The sequence below is a fragment of the Mytilus trossulus genome, chromosome 14, assembly GCF_036588685.1.
Source record: "Mytilus trossulus isolate FHL-02 chromosome 14, PNRI_Mtr1.1.1.hap1, whole genome shotgun sequence".
In the NCBI taxonomy this organism is placed as follows: Eukaryota; Metazoa; Mollusca; class Bivalvia; order Mytilida; family Mytilidae; genus Mytilus; species Mytilus trossulus.
Genome location: NC_086386.1, coordinates 11,357,105 through 11,375,037, shown reverse-complemented (window position 1 = coordinate 11,375,037; position 17,933 = coordinate 11,357,105). Strand labels below are relative to the sequence as shown.

The following is a 17,933-nucleotide window of genomic DNA, read 5'->3' as shown; positions in this document are numbered from 1 at the left end:
TTGTGAAAAAAACCCAAAAGCAACGAGTAGTCGATACCAAAAACTGAAGCATCCGCAAAATTAATTTGAGGTCATATTTGACTGTAGAGTTCTAATGCTTTGGTTTGATACCTCATCCAATAAGATAGTTAAAAAAATAATTTTAAAGTATTGTCCTGCATGACACTTGTTTTTAACCTGAAATTGAAATTTTTCATAAGGTTAAGGTGTTCTAAACATTTATAGGTTGAAAACTTTTTTTATAAAATGTCGTTTTAGGAATTTTTGAATAAAAAAATCTCAATGATTAAGGTTTATGTATAATAACAATTACTAAAATCAAAACAGTATCATTTGTATTTAGGTAGAGTTTAGAAATAGAAAAAAATGTCAAAATTGAATGCCTCCCAAATTGTAACAGATTTTTACATATGACCTTTTACCTCAATTCAAAAAACAAATTTGACCATACCAAGTCCTGACGACAGGCATACTATTAAAGAACACAATTTCCTCTTTCAAATGATATATTATATAGGTGTGTGTTCGGTAGGGAGATGAAATTAAAACAAAATCTGTCTTCAGTCACCGCACTTAAATGTGCTGTTTTTGACAAACAATCCCACATATCGAGCACAAGCATTATTAATTCATGCTAAATTACTGAAATCTTCACAATTTTAACAATTGCGATACATTTTAGACAGTTTCCATTTTAAATGGAAGTGGCTGCATTTATGTTCATTTTTAATATTTAAGGGTAAGTTGTAATTGATGATAATACATAACATAAACAAAGGCTGAGAGGGAACACGGATGCGACCACTTTAATTTTTTACCAAAAAAACATCTAAAAGTGACGTAATATGGCATATTAGATAGATTTTTCTTTTTTTTTTTATCATTGAATTCAATGACTAAATCATTCAAAATCTTTCACATAAACAACAAGTTGAATAGAATGAAGTAGTCACTGGTATTTAAAAAGTGTCTAAAATCTTTCGTCAGATGACCTTGAAAATTGACGCCAATAGTTCCTACTAGAACTATAATTTAGTACGCTAGACGAGCATAAAACTCATCAGTAACGCTCATATCAACATATCAAAATAATTATACAGCCAAACAAGTACAAAGATGAACAGGATTGAGAATCCATAATTAAAAAAAAGATGTGCCAAATACGGCTAAGGTAATGTATGCGGGAGGGTAAGCGCTATAAAACCAGATTTAATCCACCATTCTCTACATTTGAAAATGCGTGTTCCAAGTCAGGAATATGCCAGTTCTTGTCAATTCGTTTTTGATGTGTTTTGTTATTTGATTTTGCCATGTGATTATGGACTTTCCGATTAGATTTTCCTTTAAGTTCAGTATTTTAGTTATTTGACTTTTTTCTATAGGAAATTTATAAAAATGACCACATTATTGATATTCATGTCACAGCTACAACCGGCCCTCACCGGACCTACTCCTTGAGCGCAACATATCGTTCTTATTATTGACAAGTATTTATAAACAATAAAAGAGGGACGAAAGATACCAAAGGGACAGTCAAACTCATAAATCTAAAACAAACTGACAACGCCAAGGCTAAAAATGAAAAAAGACAAACAGAAAAACAATAGTACACATGACACAACATATGAGTTTGACTGTCCCTTTGGTATCTTTCGTCCCTCTTTTAAGGCAATAGCATGGGGCTCTAAAACGCAGAATAAAAATCAGTAAAAATATTTAATATAAGAAATGATCGTAATTTACGACAACTAATGGCTTTTCTAAAATAATTGCCATGTGTTTTAGATTATTGTTCTGATTTGCTTTACTTTAAATTGTAATTGGTGGGGAAAATTAATTAGAAGAATGACCAACATGGCATTTTAATGTTAAGGATTTTCTTTTGTGTTTGGTCATTTCTAACTCTGGGAAGACTTTTTAAATTAATACACGTGCATCTGTAAATGAATGAATGGGTGACTATCTTATTTGCATAAGCATACACAACATGTTATGGCAATACATAGACAAGTCTAAACAGTATGACAAAACGACAGATAGCATCTGATAAACAACAAAATCACTAAAGTCTCGATAATTTCTCACGATAAACATGTAGTGTTATTTTCCTGTTTAACGATATGCATCAGTGATGACAGTAACTACTCTTTCGTTAACACCCATATATCACAACCACAGATAATTATCATATGATAATAAATAACAAAAAAGAATTAAGTGTAATACCTCCCAACAGAGAGAGCTGTTTTAAGAACAATAATCTCATAATATTTATATACTTATACATATAAGAGTGACATTCCTTTTTACTATGTTACAATTTGAAACTATGGAAGTATTTCTCCCTTGAACAGGTCATAATCGTATATTTACGTTTAGTTGTTTTATTTAATTTTAAATGATTACAAACTTTATAAATTCAATAGAATTCAGTTTTTGTTATTAGTGTATTAAAGGCATTGATGAGTACATATAATTTCGTTAATTTGTTTTTAAACGTTTACAATTATTATATACCAACATAAAGATTCCATCATATTTTATTAAATATCATTTAGTTACAAAAAACTTAAACAACTGACCGTGCAAAGGCTGTATAGCCTGTCAAGGTCATCAAACACTTCCAACACCACACATTTAGAACTCTCGCATTGGAAGTAACGGTCACTCTTACGCACTCACTCACACATACGTTGTTAAGTGAGGCAATTTACTGCAACAGTTTTTGAATTAAAAATAATTACTGTAACAGTGTTGTTGTCACTCCTACTACTTTTAAAATCATCTATTGTTTTAATATGGTGTATATAATTATGTCAAATTTCAAATTAAGCAGACACATTTCCTTGATACAGTTGCGCAGCTTGATTCCCGAAAGACAAATACATAAATGCTGTGATACCCTAACACAAACACACACAAGATAAACACACGCACAAACTACAAAACAGACCACCAACTTCCACTTTATTCCAGAAACTTTAAACTTATGTCAATTGCTTTCGTGAGAAAGTATGAGTAGAACCTATATATATAGCATTTAAAAATTTTATGAAAAAGTCTAGATATGAAAATTATCTCCCTGCAATGATGAAATGTTGGTAAAATTAATCAGAGTTACTTTACATTAAACACAAAGAAGGGCTAGCTAACAATTTTTTTATGTGAGCTTAATTAACATTTAAACAATTTTTCACTCAAACGAATGTATGCGAACTCCGGCACAACCACAAAATTATATATTCATAAACATGTAAGTTTTCCTTAATCAACAAAAAATGGTACCCTAGAAAATAAATGAATCCATAGTAACAAAATTTGAGGAATATTTACATTAAAAGACGACGTCCACAGCTTCCCCTTACTTCATTCAATTATAAGGACTTAGTTACTAATTTTATGTAAAGTAATGAATTTTGATGACGCTAGATAATGTGGTGCTTTACACTCAAGAACTGATTCTGAATAAATCTACATGTCAACTACGAATACAAAAGATAAATGATATCTATATCTGATGCAAACACAAACTAATAATAAATTGAGAACAAAAATAAATTAATTTCAACCACTTTAGCGCTTGACCTTGTGGCTTAAAAAAGTTAAAAAACAAAAAAAATCGAATTTTAAGGAAATTTGAAACGGAAAGTCCACTAATGAAATCAAAACAAAATTCAACACATCAAACGAATGGAAAAACATGTCATATTCTTTACCTGGTACACAAAATAATTCAACACTTCATTTTCAACTTGACTGAATTATTGAATACTTCACTGTTATTATCTTGACCTACTATCAAGATTTCAATCCGGTCTCACTGACGGATACGCTCTCATATATCAGACGCACTCCATAAAGAATAAGCTAAAATTTATCAATAAAAAGCCCTGAACAGATTTACCCTATTGTGACGTGAAGCGTATGAATATTTAGATCGGATCCTAAGTCACCCTATGATTAAATAAGATATAAACAACTCAATTGCTGTGATGCATACACAATTCCTCTTACTAATAGAACTATATATTATGGGTAGGAAATAGATTGTATCATACTTATATACAAACAATAGTTTCTACAATTTACACACATAGACCTTCTACGTGCCCATACATGCGTTTCCCCTTGTTAAATGGAAGAAAATTTTAGGTAACAATACACAATTAGAAGTTTAGTTTCGAATCTTAGTCATGGTAATTTGCTTTAAATGCGAAGGTTTTGGTGCAATAGATTTTTTAGATAGGTGAGTAATAATATAGCCTTCTAAGTGGGTTTATATGAACATTTAAATTGTTTTTATCATGTTATATAATCCATTTTCTGATCGACAGTCAATTTTGTTATATCCGTACCACCAATAGGTAAAAAAATATTGAAGCGTTTTTGACCCTTGATCTTTTCAATTCGATTTTATGGAATACGAGCTGAATTGGATATGATTTCATTTACCCTTTGATAAGTACCAATGGTTTTACTCTAATGCACTCAAATCATCCTTTGGACCATATTTGGGGAACTTTTGCGACATTACACCTTTCTTTCTGCCATATTATGTATCAAATAAATGCAGATTGTTGACATGGTTTCACAAAACAAAAAACACCCAAGAAATATTTCAACATTATAACTATCAGAAATCAAATTTATGGAAGTATTTCTTTGCAATAATATACACATGCATAATACAAATATAACGCGTTTTTTGGTAAGAAAGGAGTGAAGAAAGGTGGTTAAAATATTATAAATATTAGTAACTTTATATTTATCAATGATACTATAGATGACACTGGTTATCTATCACAACATTTTGTTTTGCAAAAACAATTGAATAGCAGAAATAAATATTTAACCCCCCACCCATCCAAAAAAAAAAAGAGACAGGCTTCAGATGTTTAAATATTCTGAGTGTTAAAAGAAGTGTCATTTTTCCGAGGAAGAAACTGATTTGGAAAAGGTAATTTCATTTAGGCTGCAAGCTTTTCAACAAACATATTATATAAGTTAGATAAAACATTCTATAACAAACTTCTCAGTGGTATAATTGGCATACAACAAACACTAAATAGTCTTGTAAAAAACTTTAAAATGATAGCCGAGGTCAGAATTCAATTGTCAAAACTGTCAATGAAATTGAATTAAATGAATTTATGTACATTTACAAACTAGACATGATTGTCAACAAGGTCGAATAACAAATCTGGTTGAACGTAGCATGTGTGAAAATGCTAGCGAAAAAGTGCATTAACATCAAAGACGAAAATGTAAAAGTGGAATTAAATGACCTTCAACTTTAAACTTGACAATTGGGATCAAACAAATTAAAATAACAACTGTTAGTGAAATTCAACGACTACAATACAAGTCAATGTCATATATAAACACTATAAGAATAACAAGTAAACAAAATAATGACATACTTAAAAAAGCACACTTTCCAGACGATATTCGTTAAATCAGAAAAAAAATAAAGTAGTATAAGGAAGCAGACTTAAACATGAAAAATGAGAGGAAACAGCCTATTTTCCAGCAAAAAATGGAACTTAATATACGGATAAAGTGTGAACACCAAAATCAATTGAAATGTTTTACCTCTTCTAAGTTTTGCTTCTAAAAAAATGACAAATGTGTGGTTTTAAACGAAATGCTTCAAAAAAGATAATGATATACGCTTCATAGAAAACATAAGACCGAGCAACACGAACTCTCTGAAACATGAGGGGCAGAATCTGTAGTAATAATGCAGACATTGAAAAAATAAAAAAAGCATAACGAACACCTGGAAAACTAAGACGATTTTAGACAACATATGACGTGATTAAAATATCTTTTGAGCACATCTAATTTTTGGTTGTATAGCGCTTGTCTGACAGTTATAATCTATTAAGCGAAAACAAATTCCAGGTCTCAAACTAAAACCGTGGAAAACACATCAACTACGAGTATAAGAGGAAAAATCTGAAATGCAACAAAAACAATCACCATTTTTATAGTTCATTCTTATGTTGTATTGTTATACCACACTGTCCCATGTTAGGTGAGGGTTGGAATCCCACTAACATGTTTAACCCCGCCACATCATTTATGTATGTGCCTGTCCCAAGTCTGGAGCATATAATTCAGTGGTTGTCGTTTGTTTATGTGTTACATATTTGTTTTTCGTTCATTTTTTTTACCTAAATAAGGCCGTTAGTTTTCTCGTTTGAATTGTTTTACATTGTCTTATCGGGGCCTTGTATAGCTGACTATGCGGTATTGGCTTTGCTCATTGTTGAAGGCCGTACGATAACCTATAGTTGTTAATGTTTGTGTCATTTTGGTCTTTTGTGGATAGTTGTCTCATTGGCAATCATACCACATCTTCTTTTTTATACCAACATACATAGTTAAAATCATAATATCTTATATTTAAATCGACAGAATATGACTTGCCTCGCTTGTCAAACATATGTGCGGATGGAACATTTGGTTATAGATGTAATTTCCAATGTCGATGTCAAGGGGACCAAGTATGCAACAAGGAGACAGGAAAATGTCCTGGAAGAAAATGTGCGGATGGATTTTGGGGACCACATTGTCAGCTTTGTAAGTAGTTCCTGTTGTAAATGATTTATAGTAAACGAAAACTGTCGCTTGACCCCTCAAACATTTTTATATGGTGTTCTTATTGTAAGCGCATCATCGATTTACATTTCAAATCATGTCAGTAACTTAATACATGCATTACACTATGGTGAAAATTCATTTCTTTTTTCATTATGGTAGTTGGTCAATAGTAAAAACACACTCATAATTTCTTTTCGGTTACAAATAAAAAATATAAGAAAACGAAGTACTACACACTTTCATTTAACAAAGATTGAAAATCAATTGAGTATCAAACCAAAAGGATATGGGAATGTGCTGGTACAATACGAAAATTTGAATGGAAAATAAAAGAAATTTGAAAACAAACTAGAATTGTCTCAACCATGGTGCAATTAAAATCACAAAAATACTAAACTCCGCGGAAAATTCAAAGCGAAAAGATCCTGATGATATAGCACAATAAAAAGCTCAAACACATCAAACGAATGGCTTACAACTGTCATAATGATGACTTGGTACAGGCATTTTCTTATGTAATAAACACAGTGTTTATTGCTATCATATACCTAAGTTGGTAATGTATATGTCTTTTTAAAATTGCGATAAAACTAGGATTAGGATTTGTAGATTTTTTTAAACAGAAAAGCAATTGCATACACAGTCGCGTGACCAATACAAACAAATTAAAATCAGAAGCCTAAATGTGAAAGCAAATTTTTCGTATAGAATAAAAATGAAAATTTTGTATGTATTTAAGTATTATAACTTATATATATGTTATGTTAAAAATTACATACTACTTATAAAACCTGCAACATGCACTTTGTTATTTTTCTAACTCTACCCACAGTAAATAGCTGCTTTTATTATGGACAAGCCGACAATTATATGGGAACAGAAGCAGTGACGTACAGTAATCACACCTGTAATAAATGGGTTGACGAATTTCATTTTTATACGGAGCAAAATTTTCCGGATGAGACGATGCCGGAAAATTACTGCCGAACTGCTAAGGATAGTGCTATACCCTGGTGTTACATAACTGACAGAGATGAGGGATGGGAACATTGTAAGATAAATAATTGCAGTACGTATATATAACTAGCACTTAATGGCTTATATAGAATATGATGCTTTTATCGCTATTTTGTGCATTTTTCGTTTTATCTTTTTTGTGATATTTTTTCATGCTACTAGAAAGAAAGGAGGCACGTAGAGTTGCAAATTAAATTGACATGAAAATGTATTTATTAATTTACTGTTTACAAATTTTTGAATTTTAAAAAAAATTAAGGATTTTCTTTATATTTTTCAGGCATAGATTACCTTAGCTGTAATTGGCAAAACTTTTAGGAATTTTGGTCCTCAATGCTCTTCAACTTCGTACTTTATTTGGCCTTTTTATTTTTTGGGGATTCGAGCGTCACTGCTGAGTCTTTTGTAGACGAAACTCGCGTCGGCGTATGTACTAAATTTAGTCCTGGTATCTATGATTTTATTGACAAGGTATAACAGCTAAAAACAGATTATCATTCATCATATCAAAATGATTGCTTTTTTTCGCTTTCGCCGTATCGGTCTAAGCGAGAAAATGTGTCCTCTGAAGATCTGACCTAGCCTGTCAACCAAGATGGCTGACACGACAAAGCATAGAACATATGGTAAAAAAAACCCAGATTTTAACTATAATCATGATTACCGTTATGAATAGAGAAAATATGATAGGAGTTATTATTTTAGATTGTGTACTTTATATATATGACAGTTCTTGTCTATTCGTTTTTGATGCGATTTGATTATGCCATGTGATTATGGAATTTCCGTATTGATTTTCCTCTGAGTTCAGTATTTTTGTGATTTTACTTTTTATTGAATATGCACCACTTAGACTGAGATGAGCGCCACAGGCTCTTCAGATCCGCTATGTTTCTCGTTCAAGATTTATCTCATTTGTAAGCGTTTCGATATGTGATATAATTCAATTATGAGGACAAAATATATGGCGAGAAAAAACCAACAAAAGACCATAAGAAATCCATAAATGTGTTCAAATATTTTTAAATGTTTTTGTCAATCGGTTGCTTGACTAAGTATATTTTCGGGAGTACGTTATAATAAGAAAGACTCACTCTCAGTTTACCTTATTCAAACTTCACATTTCATTTAAGGTATATATTCAGTAAATGTCTTGTGATTTAATTAAAAAAACTGTTATGAAAAACTAGAACATCATATTTTGACGTTTAAATAAATTCAAAGCACCAAAGGGTCTTACATGTCCATATAGTGAACGTTTTTCTATAATGAGTATACTTATTTAGACTGCTCAGCTGGACGGTTTGGGAAGTCATGTGAATATGAATGTCATTGTTCAGATCAAAGTGAGGCTTGTGAAACTATAAATGGAAATTGTTTCAGTGGATGTGCAGAAGGATGGGGTGGTTCTAACTGCCAGAAACGTAAGTATTACAGTCTATGGATTCAAAGTCGCTGAAATTGCATATAAATACCTAAATGTGTCCTTTAACAATCTAAAATGTTCAAGGTTAAAAATGTGGACTTTAACAGTTATTTTTTGCATGGCTATGGGTTTAGTACTATTATACTGTTATAAAAGAAGGTTTTCCTATTTGAATGATACAAAGCGGTGTTAGCCTCAGTTTTAGTTGTTTGTAACCCGGATTTGGTTTCTCTTAATTGGTTTGTGACTCTTGAAAAGCGGTATATTACTGTTGCCCTTTGAATTTTTAACATTTCGACAAGTCTATACACATAAAACGTTAGATAAAAATCTTTTTGAGGCAAGATTGGTGCGATAGTTTATCATATATTTTTTTCATAGCCGAGCAGATCAAGTATAATTTGTTAATATTTTAAGGGAGTCAATAATAACTATAATAATAAATTTGAATATACTTTAGACAGACATATAATATAACAGAATTGATAATTTGGAAATAGGACAATCTTCTCATCTTTTTTTTACTTAATAAAAAGGTACTCCAGGACAGTACAAGTGATGCCTACCAAATTCTTACTTGGCCTGTGTTTTTTTCTCTCAAAAATTTGAAACGTACAGATGGACAAGCTGAATCGTAATGAATATGGGTCTGTTCGCCAAAACATGTTCGCTTTAATTTACTTTCTCTCCCTTTAACGCCCCACACGTTCGCATTTACGTCTGTTCGCACCTTTTATGTATGCAGTTTTTTTATGATAATATTTTGAATATTTTTTATCATGTTAACAGTTTGTTTTGACATAATAAATAATACCCACTGCAACTAGCAGTACATAAGAAAAGATACATAATATATTTATTTTTGTTTTATATTCGCTGTAATACAGCACACATTATCTTTAATAATGTGTATAAGGGCGTTTTTCAATAAAAGCGTTATTTTCAGACCTAAAAAAAAAATGGAAAAGCAACTTGTCTAAAATTCAATTTCAAGAGTTATTTTGAATACCTATATAATAGACCTGTTTGTAAACAAAAAGTGCAATCTTAAATATTCTTTAAAATGATATTATTTTCATAATTTATGTACTGTTTAGAAGGGGACAGTTGTCCCCTACGAAACTTCTTCTAAACACACATATTTTTGCAATTTTAAATGTTTCCTATAGACATTTCAGTTAGTTTACTTCAAATACTAGAAAACATATAATTTTTTTCTGAATTGGAAATCCATTTTTATCGATAAAGATTAGACAGTACTCCACATATGAAGGTTCAACTCATGTTACGTAGTGGACATTTCGATGCGTTTCGTAGTGGACAAAAAGTTTCGTAGTTGATATCAACCCTATTATATGTTAATAAAAACATAATAAAAATTACATGAAACTAACCCTTGTTATTTGTTTTGCACGAATATAATTGAAAAAAGGTTAAAAAAAGACTGCATGGTAGTGGTAGTGTCCACTACGAAACGTTTTTCTCCCATACTTGTTTCGTAGGGGACCGTTTCGTAAGGGACGTATTCGCATGTTTTATTTTTTCCTCACAATCCCTATATTGCAATAGTAACAAGACTGATTGTATTCATCAAAGCATTTATCAAGCTGTACACTGATATTTTTTTCATAATTTTAAAACCAGATACTGCAGGAGATTTGACCCGTTTCGTAGTGGACAATAACAAAAATACGGTATCACACTGGTCCATTTGATGTGCTCAATTTTTCTTACCAACAATTTAATTGCCGTTATAAAAGCATCACTTCTTTTGTAAGACCCTAATGTTTATATCTCTTGCAAACAAAAATCACATAGATTTTATAAAACTGTTTATTGGCAAATTTTAATGACTTCGTTACGTAGTGGACATTTTGTGAGGGACACACCTTCTGAAATTAAAAAACCTATATTGAAAGCTGTTTATTAAAATATGTTGGCTCTGAATATACTTTTGAATTATTAAAGAACTTATGTAAAGTAAAAAACCCATTTATTTCTTCCTTTATTTATTAAATTTTAGAGTATGAATGTTGAACAGGCGATTAAAGGACATGCCATTTTGGTTGTTTAGGACCATCCAAGAGTCAATATCTTATCAATCCCTCTAAAAATTAACTGTTTCTTTCCTTAAAAATGTTAAATCTAATTCAATGTACTGACAACACAAAAAATTACTTGCAAAGATCAAACACATTTTTTTTAAAGTGGCTGGGACAAGAAAATACGTTTTTATTGAAAAACGCCCATAAAAGATGGGCGAAAGATACCACAGGGGTGTTTAAACTTATAGATAAAAACAAACTGAGCACAATATGGCCTAAAAAGAAAATGACAAACAGAAAAAAAGTAGTAGTCAAGACAATACATAGCAAACAAAAGACTAAGCAACATAAAAGGATATGATAAGCAGATCCTGCTACACATATGGAATCAGTCGTGTTCTCATGCTATTACAAAACCGGTAAACAGTAAAATTCGGTAGTTGCGACATGATTTGTAATTCTATTTTGATCTTAAAGTCTTGTTTGTAATAGTATTGTGTAAATGATATATTTTATAGAAGTCGACCTGTCCAGCTTGTCAGAAGTATGTCCGGATGGAACGTTTGGTTATAGATGTAATTTTCAATGTCGATGTCACGAGGACCAAGTATGCAACCAGAAGACAGGAGAATGTCCTGGGGGAAGATGTGCGGATGGATTTTGGGGAAGACGATGTCAGCTTTGTAAGTAGTCCCCGTTGATATACAGTTCACATCATGTTGGTCAGATTAACTTTGTTGTTTACAAATCGATTTTGACAAAATATCATAAATGCATTACAATATGGTGACAATTCATTTCTATTTCATCATGTTAATATGTTTATAGCCGGAAAACACTTCAAAGTTATTTGACAAGCAGACACTTTCATTTTGCAAAGCTTCTAATCAATTGAATATCATATGTGATGATCTTTAACGAAGATTTGATTTGAAAATTTAAGAAATTTAAATGAAAATAGGACTTTCGTGACAATTTAGCAATATAAACGCAATGTACACTGCCATCAATCACCTATGCCTATAATTTATATGTCATTTTACTTTAAAATAAAGAAAAAAATAAATATAACAATATATGCACCAGGAAATCAGAATTTATTGAACTGCAAAAACATGAACCCTCGTAAGACCAACACAAAAATTAAAATGTTTATGTCGAAATGTGAATGCTATCTTTTGAACAAGGATAAGAATATTATAAATATTTAACTTATACATGTTAAATTTTATGTTATTGCTATTTTTAAATATAAGAAAACTATTAAAGCATGCAACAAGTAATTTTTGTATATCCCCTAACAGCAAACAACTGCTATTATAATGAGCAAGCCAACAGTTACATGGGAACAGAAGCAGCGACTAAATCGAACGAAACTTGTCAGAGATGGGAAAGCCAAGAACCCCATCGTCATTATTATAAAGAAACAGATTTCCCAGATCAGACGATGCCTGAAAACTACTGCCGAACTACCCGACACACTTTTGGACCACCCTATTGTTACACGACTAATGAAACCCTGAGGAGGGAAATTTGTGATATAAACAATTGCAGTACGTGTGTAAATGTAGAGCTTCACTCGACACTTAAGAGTTTTTATAGCATGTCATTATTTATACACTACGTAGATATATGTGAACATTACTGCTAGTGTACATATATACATTTGTTTTTGTCCTAATGGTGCAAATAACATTTATCTTACTTCCTATACATTTCTAGGAATATGATTGGTTAAAAGCGACCTCGTGGATACCGTGTATATTCAATATTAGTTAGTAGGGAGGCGGGCTAATTTCATTACACGGTTAGTTGTGGATTTACGACTTGGGCACTATTTGATTATTTAAAAGTATTCAAGTTCTGTGTAATATTGTCGATATCAAGGTGGTTAATAATAAATATAAATTGTTAACTTTGGTTGAATAGTCCAGACCAATTGAAGAAGGTTCTTAAATTTGAACACTTGAACACTTTAATACAGAAGTAAGAATATGTGTTATGATAGCAGATAAGACAACTCAAGTCTAAATTCAACAAATAAAGATAGTCGGTAAGATACATTCGTTACATAGTGTGTTAGTGACCTAATATAATATATACGGGGTAAGCAAATACCATATTAGGTCACTAACACATTATGTAACTAATATTACACCGATATGATGTAAGTATACACATTCTAATTTTTACATTGTCTAAGTGTTAAGTTGTAGTTGAGAATCGTCAGGCGGACCCACTATAATATGTACAATAGGAACTAGTGAGTGAACCGCATATAAAGCTTATATAAATATGCCTTATAAGCAAAGCTTATTGGAAACATAACTGCCACTTTTAGTTGTAAACTCAGAATCACATAACTTTCGTAATTAGATATAGGAAGATGTGGTGTGAGTGCCAATCAGACAACTCTCCATCCAAATAACAATTTAAAAAGTAAACCATTATAGGTTTAAGTACGGCCTTCAACACGGAGCCTTGGCTCACACCGAACAACAAGCTATAAAGGGCCCCAAAATTACTAGTGATAAACCATTCAAACGGGAAAACCAACGGTCTAATCTATATAAACAAAACGAGAAACGAGAAACACGTATGCAAGATATTTGTAAACTTAATATCATTTTTACACACCGTTTATCTTTGTAATAATTTTGTTTTAATAAGAAACAATGTTAGATTGGTATTTCATGGCTGCTTCTTTTGAAGAAAGTGATAAAACAAATATCAAAATTTGAAAGACTCCTTCGAAAGAAGTGAATAATCCTTGTAACTTTCAAGCTAATTGTAAAACGTATTGAAAATCAAACTGCACAAATATTTACATGCAATTCAATTGGTAGTCTAATTTCCGACAAAACCAATAATTATATTCCACTGTTTGATCTAATATTAGCGAAATCAGCATTTGATTGGTTTAAAAAATCTCTCATGACTTTGGTCAAAACATCATTTGTCCCTCTGATTATAATATTTCACTCTGTAATGTCGAGACTACCATGTGCGCATACGACGTTAATCGCGGTTAATGAACATAACGTAGTGATTCCTTTTTACGATAGCGATAGTATAATAATCATTGTGTTCAAAACTAATTTAGACGTAAAACAGAATAGAAAAACACTTGAAATATCATAGAATAATATTTGATCGTCATTGCTAATTTATATTTATGTCGTGATTGGTCTAAAAAGTGGATTTACAAAAATATTCCGCGGTTTATACTTTTTGATAGTTTAGACAATATTTGATTGGTTGATACTATCTCATGTGTCTTTGAACAAATCTTCCTTTTCCAGAAGTATCATATTTCCCTCCTAATTGTGCGTACTACACCGTGCCACTTTACTCGCGATTAATGTACATAACGTACATAACGTTTTGTAGCGAAAAAAATATTATAGTGTACAAATTTGTTTCAGACGTTTAAGCAAAAACACTAATAATAAAAACTTTTGATCCATACTGTTAATCAATGTGAATATCGTGTTAATTGATCAAAACAAGTGGATTAGAAAAAGATGTGTGCAACTTATATTTTATGTTCACGTAGTTTACAAAGCATAGGAAGTGGAATACACATTCATCACCCTTGATTTCGGGAGATTTTTTCCATCCTCGAAAAAAATATTTTTTCCTTGGACAAAGCCCTCGTAAAATATGAATTCTTGAGTTAAAAAATCTTCATATCTTCCTTAGGCACGGGAAATAAATGCATATTGTGTAGAAATTATGTTCACACTCAAAAAGTCATATTTCCCGCAGGCAAATCTGCCTCAGGCAATGTAAATAAACATTTAATATTTCACATTTAGAATAAATCTCATTAGTAAGAGTTTGATAATTGAAATAATGAGATTACGATGACAAGATGTCTGAAGATAAAAATTCTATAAACAAACTCCCAATTGTTTTGTCTTTCGGAAGTGTAACTAAGTATATTGTCTCGTGTTAAGTATGATATAATATAGTTATCAAAAGAATACGCTGGTTGCACGTTTTTATACAAAACTAATCAGTGACTCTGAAATCAAAATATTTATAAAGTTGAAGAGCATTGAGGACCCATAATTCTTAAAAAACTGTGCTAAATACTGCTTAAGTAATCTATACCTGGGATAAGAAAATCCTTATTGTTTCGAATAATTCATATATTTGCAAACAACAAATTTATGAAAATGATCATAGAATTGATATTCATGTCAACACCGAAGTGTTGACTACTGAACTGGCGGTGCCCTTGGGGACAAAACGACAACCAGTACATGCAGTAGTTATGAAAATCGTTATCAAAGGTACCAGGATTATAATCTAATACGACACACGCGCGTTCCGTATACACAAGACTCATCAGTGACACTCAGATCAACAAAGTTAACTAAATAGACAAATAATCGAAAAGTTGAAGAGCATTGAGGACTTAAAAAATTCAAACACGTTGTGCTAAATAAGTTTAAGTAATCTTTGCCTTGGAAATAAAAATTCTTAGTATTTTGAATAAATCCGCAATTGCAAAAAGTTATTTTACGAAAAGGACCCTTTATTTTTTTACATAAATAAGGCCGTTAGTTTTTTCAATTGAATTGTTTTACATTGTCTTATCGGGGCGTATTATAGCTAACTATATGGTATGTGCTTTGGTCATTGTTGAAGGCCGTACGGTTACCTATAGTTGTTAATGTTTGTTTCATTTTGGTCTTTTGTGGATAGTTGTCTCTTTGGCAATCATACCATATCTTCTTTTTTTTTTATATAGAATTGCATGTCAACTCCGAAAGACTGTACTCTTTGTTTAACTTAGTCAGACTTATTTATGTTAGTCAAGGTTATATATCAAGGTAGCAACAAACAAAGATTTTTCATCCCCAATCAGACATCTTTACTCTAATTTAATTCCACTCATATTTTTCTAAATTTTATAAACGAGGAACCAAAAGATAGAAGAAGGATTCATCTTTCAAACTGTGATAATTTAATTATGACATAATTATTACATAACTAATTGTTATGTAATTAGTTGTCATATTGTGATATCCAAACTTGACTCAATTTAGCTTCTTTGTTATTCATAGCTTCCCAAAATATTTTATAGATTCTTGCACAACACAGTTTGATCTCCAAAACTGTGTGGACATCACAATACAGCAACTAATTACATAATAATTAATTATGTAATAATTATGTCATAATGAAATTATCACAATTTGAAAGGTTAATCATTTTTCTTTCTTTTGGTACCTCATTTACAAAATATAAAGAAGGATGAAATGAATAACATCAGTTTAAAGTTGTCTGTTTGGGAGTGAAAAAATCTTTGTATTGAGCTACCTTAAGGTAGCACAATACAAAGATTTGTTTACTTCCAATCACTTACCTTTGAAATGCTGTAACTTTCTTATGAATGCATAGAAAATAATAAAAGAGGTATTTATAGATAGATAAAAGATTAATCTTTTTAATGGATGCAATATTTTTACTATGCAATCATTATGTAATCAATTATTATGTAATTAGTGGGAAAATCTGGGTAAGTTCACTTAAATGAATTTAGCTCTATGATCTCTTTAACTATACAGAAAATTTTAACGAAATCTTAATCAACACATCATGGGCTTCAAAAGGGTGTCTCAGATTGTCTCTACAGGATTCCATTCTCTAATTAGTGTAAACATCCGAACCACATAAAAGAAGATAATGTTTAATTAGGTGTAAAATTTGTTATATACATTCTATTTGAAATCTGAGACACACTTTTGTAGATAATGGCCATAGGAACAACATGTAATAAAATCAGCTCTCTAGGGATACCAATGCAGAAGCTAATTTCATTTGAAAGTGGAAATTTGGTGAAAAATATTTTAGACACAGTTAACATTATAATTGGTTACATAATTGTTGCATAATACTAACATTGCATTAATTTGAAAGAGTAATCTGTTAGGTATCCAAAACTACCACTTTTATAACATTTCAAGCATTAATAAGAAAGTTACAGCATTTTAAAACTTGGGAGTTGGAGTTATAATATCTTTGTATTGTGCTACCTTAAATGAATTACTTGGCTACTAACAATTTGTTTTAAAAGTACTAAAAATATTTAATTTTAACGTTTAATCTTTTATCATTTGAAAGCATTTTAAAAAAGGGTATAACATGTCCAGATAGTAGATTTATATAAGATACACTCTATTTCACAATAACTATTATGTATGATAGACTGTGTAGCTGGACGGTTTGGCAACAACTGTGAATATGAATGTCATTGTGAAGATCAAAGTGAGGCTTGTGGAAGTATCAGTGGAAAGTGTTCAAGTGGATGTGCACAAGGATGGGATGGTTTTAACTGTCAGAAACGTAAGTATTCCGTGGCTTCTTCCTTTCACTTGTATATGACTTAAAGACAATCAAACATCAATTTATATTGCGTTTCTTATTATAAAATTAACTGGTAGTTGTTTATCCTTCTTATATATTGATTTCAAAGTTATTGAAAAGTGAAAAAGTGTATATACATTAAAATTTCGAACTGCTGTTTGGAACGACATGAAGAGAGGAAATAAATCCATTAACAATAGTCGATACTTATCGATGTCGCTATCTGTGCAACTATTCAATTATTGCCTTTATTTTCTGTGGTATGAAAGCAGACATGGAACCGATGGACTGTGCTCCAAATTTTATACATTTTATTCTAAATTCAACATCAGATAACTACTGTTGCCTCTTATTTACATGGGCAACATGACGGGTGTCACATTTGGAGCAGGATCTGCGTACTCTTCAGGAGCACATACGATCACCCTAACTGTTTGTTGAGAGTTGTTGTTGCTCAGACG

At 31.1% G+C, this 17,933-nt stretch overlaps 1 pseudogene; it reads left to right on the top strand.

Annotated features, from left to right (window-relative positions):
* LOC134697474 (vascular endothelial growth factor receptor 2-like) overlaps positions 1 to 17,933 on the top strand; it is a 50,306-nt pseudogene that overhangs the window by 3,560 nt on the left and 28,813 nt on the right.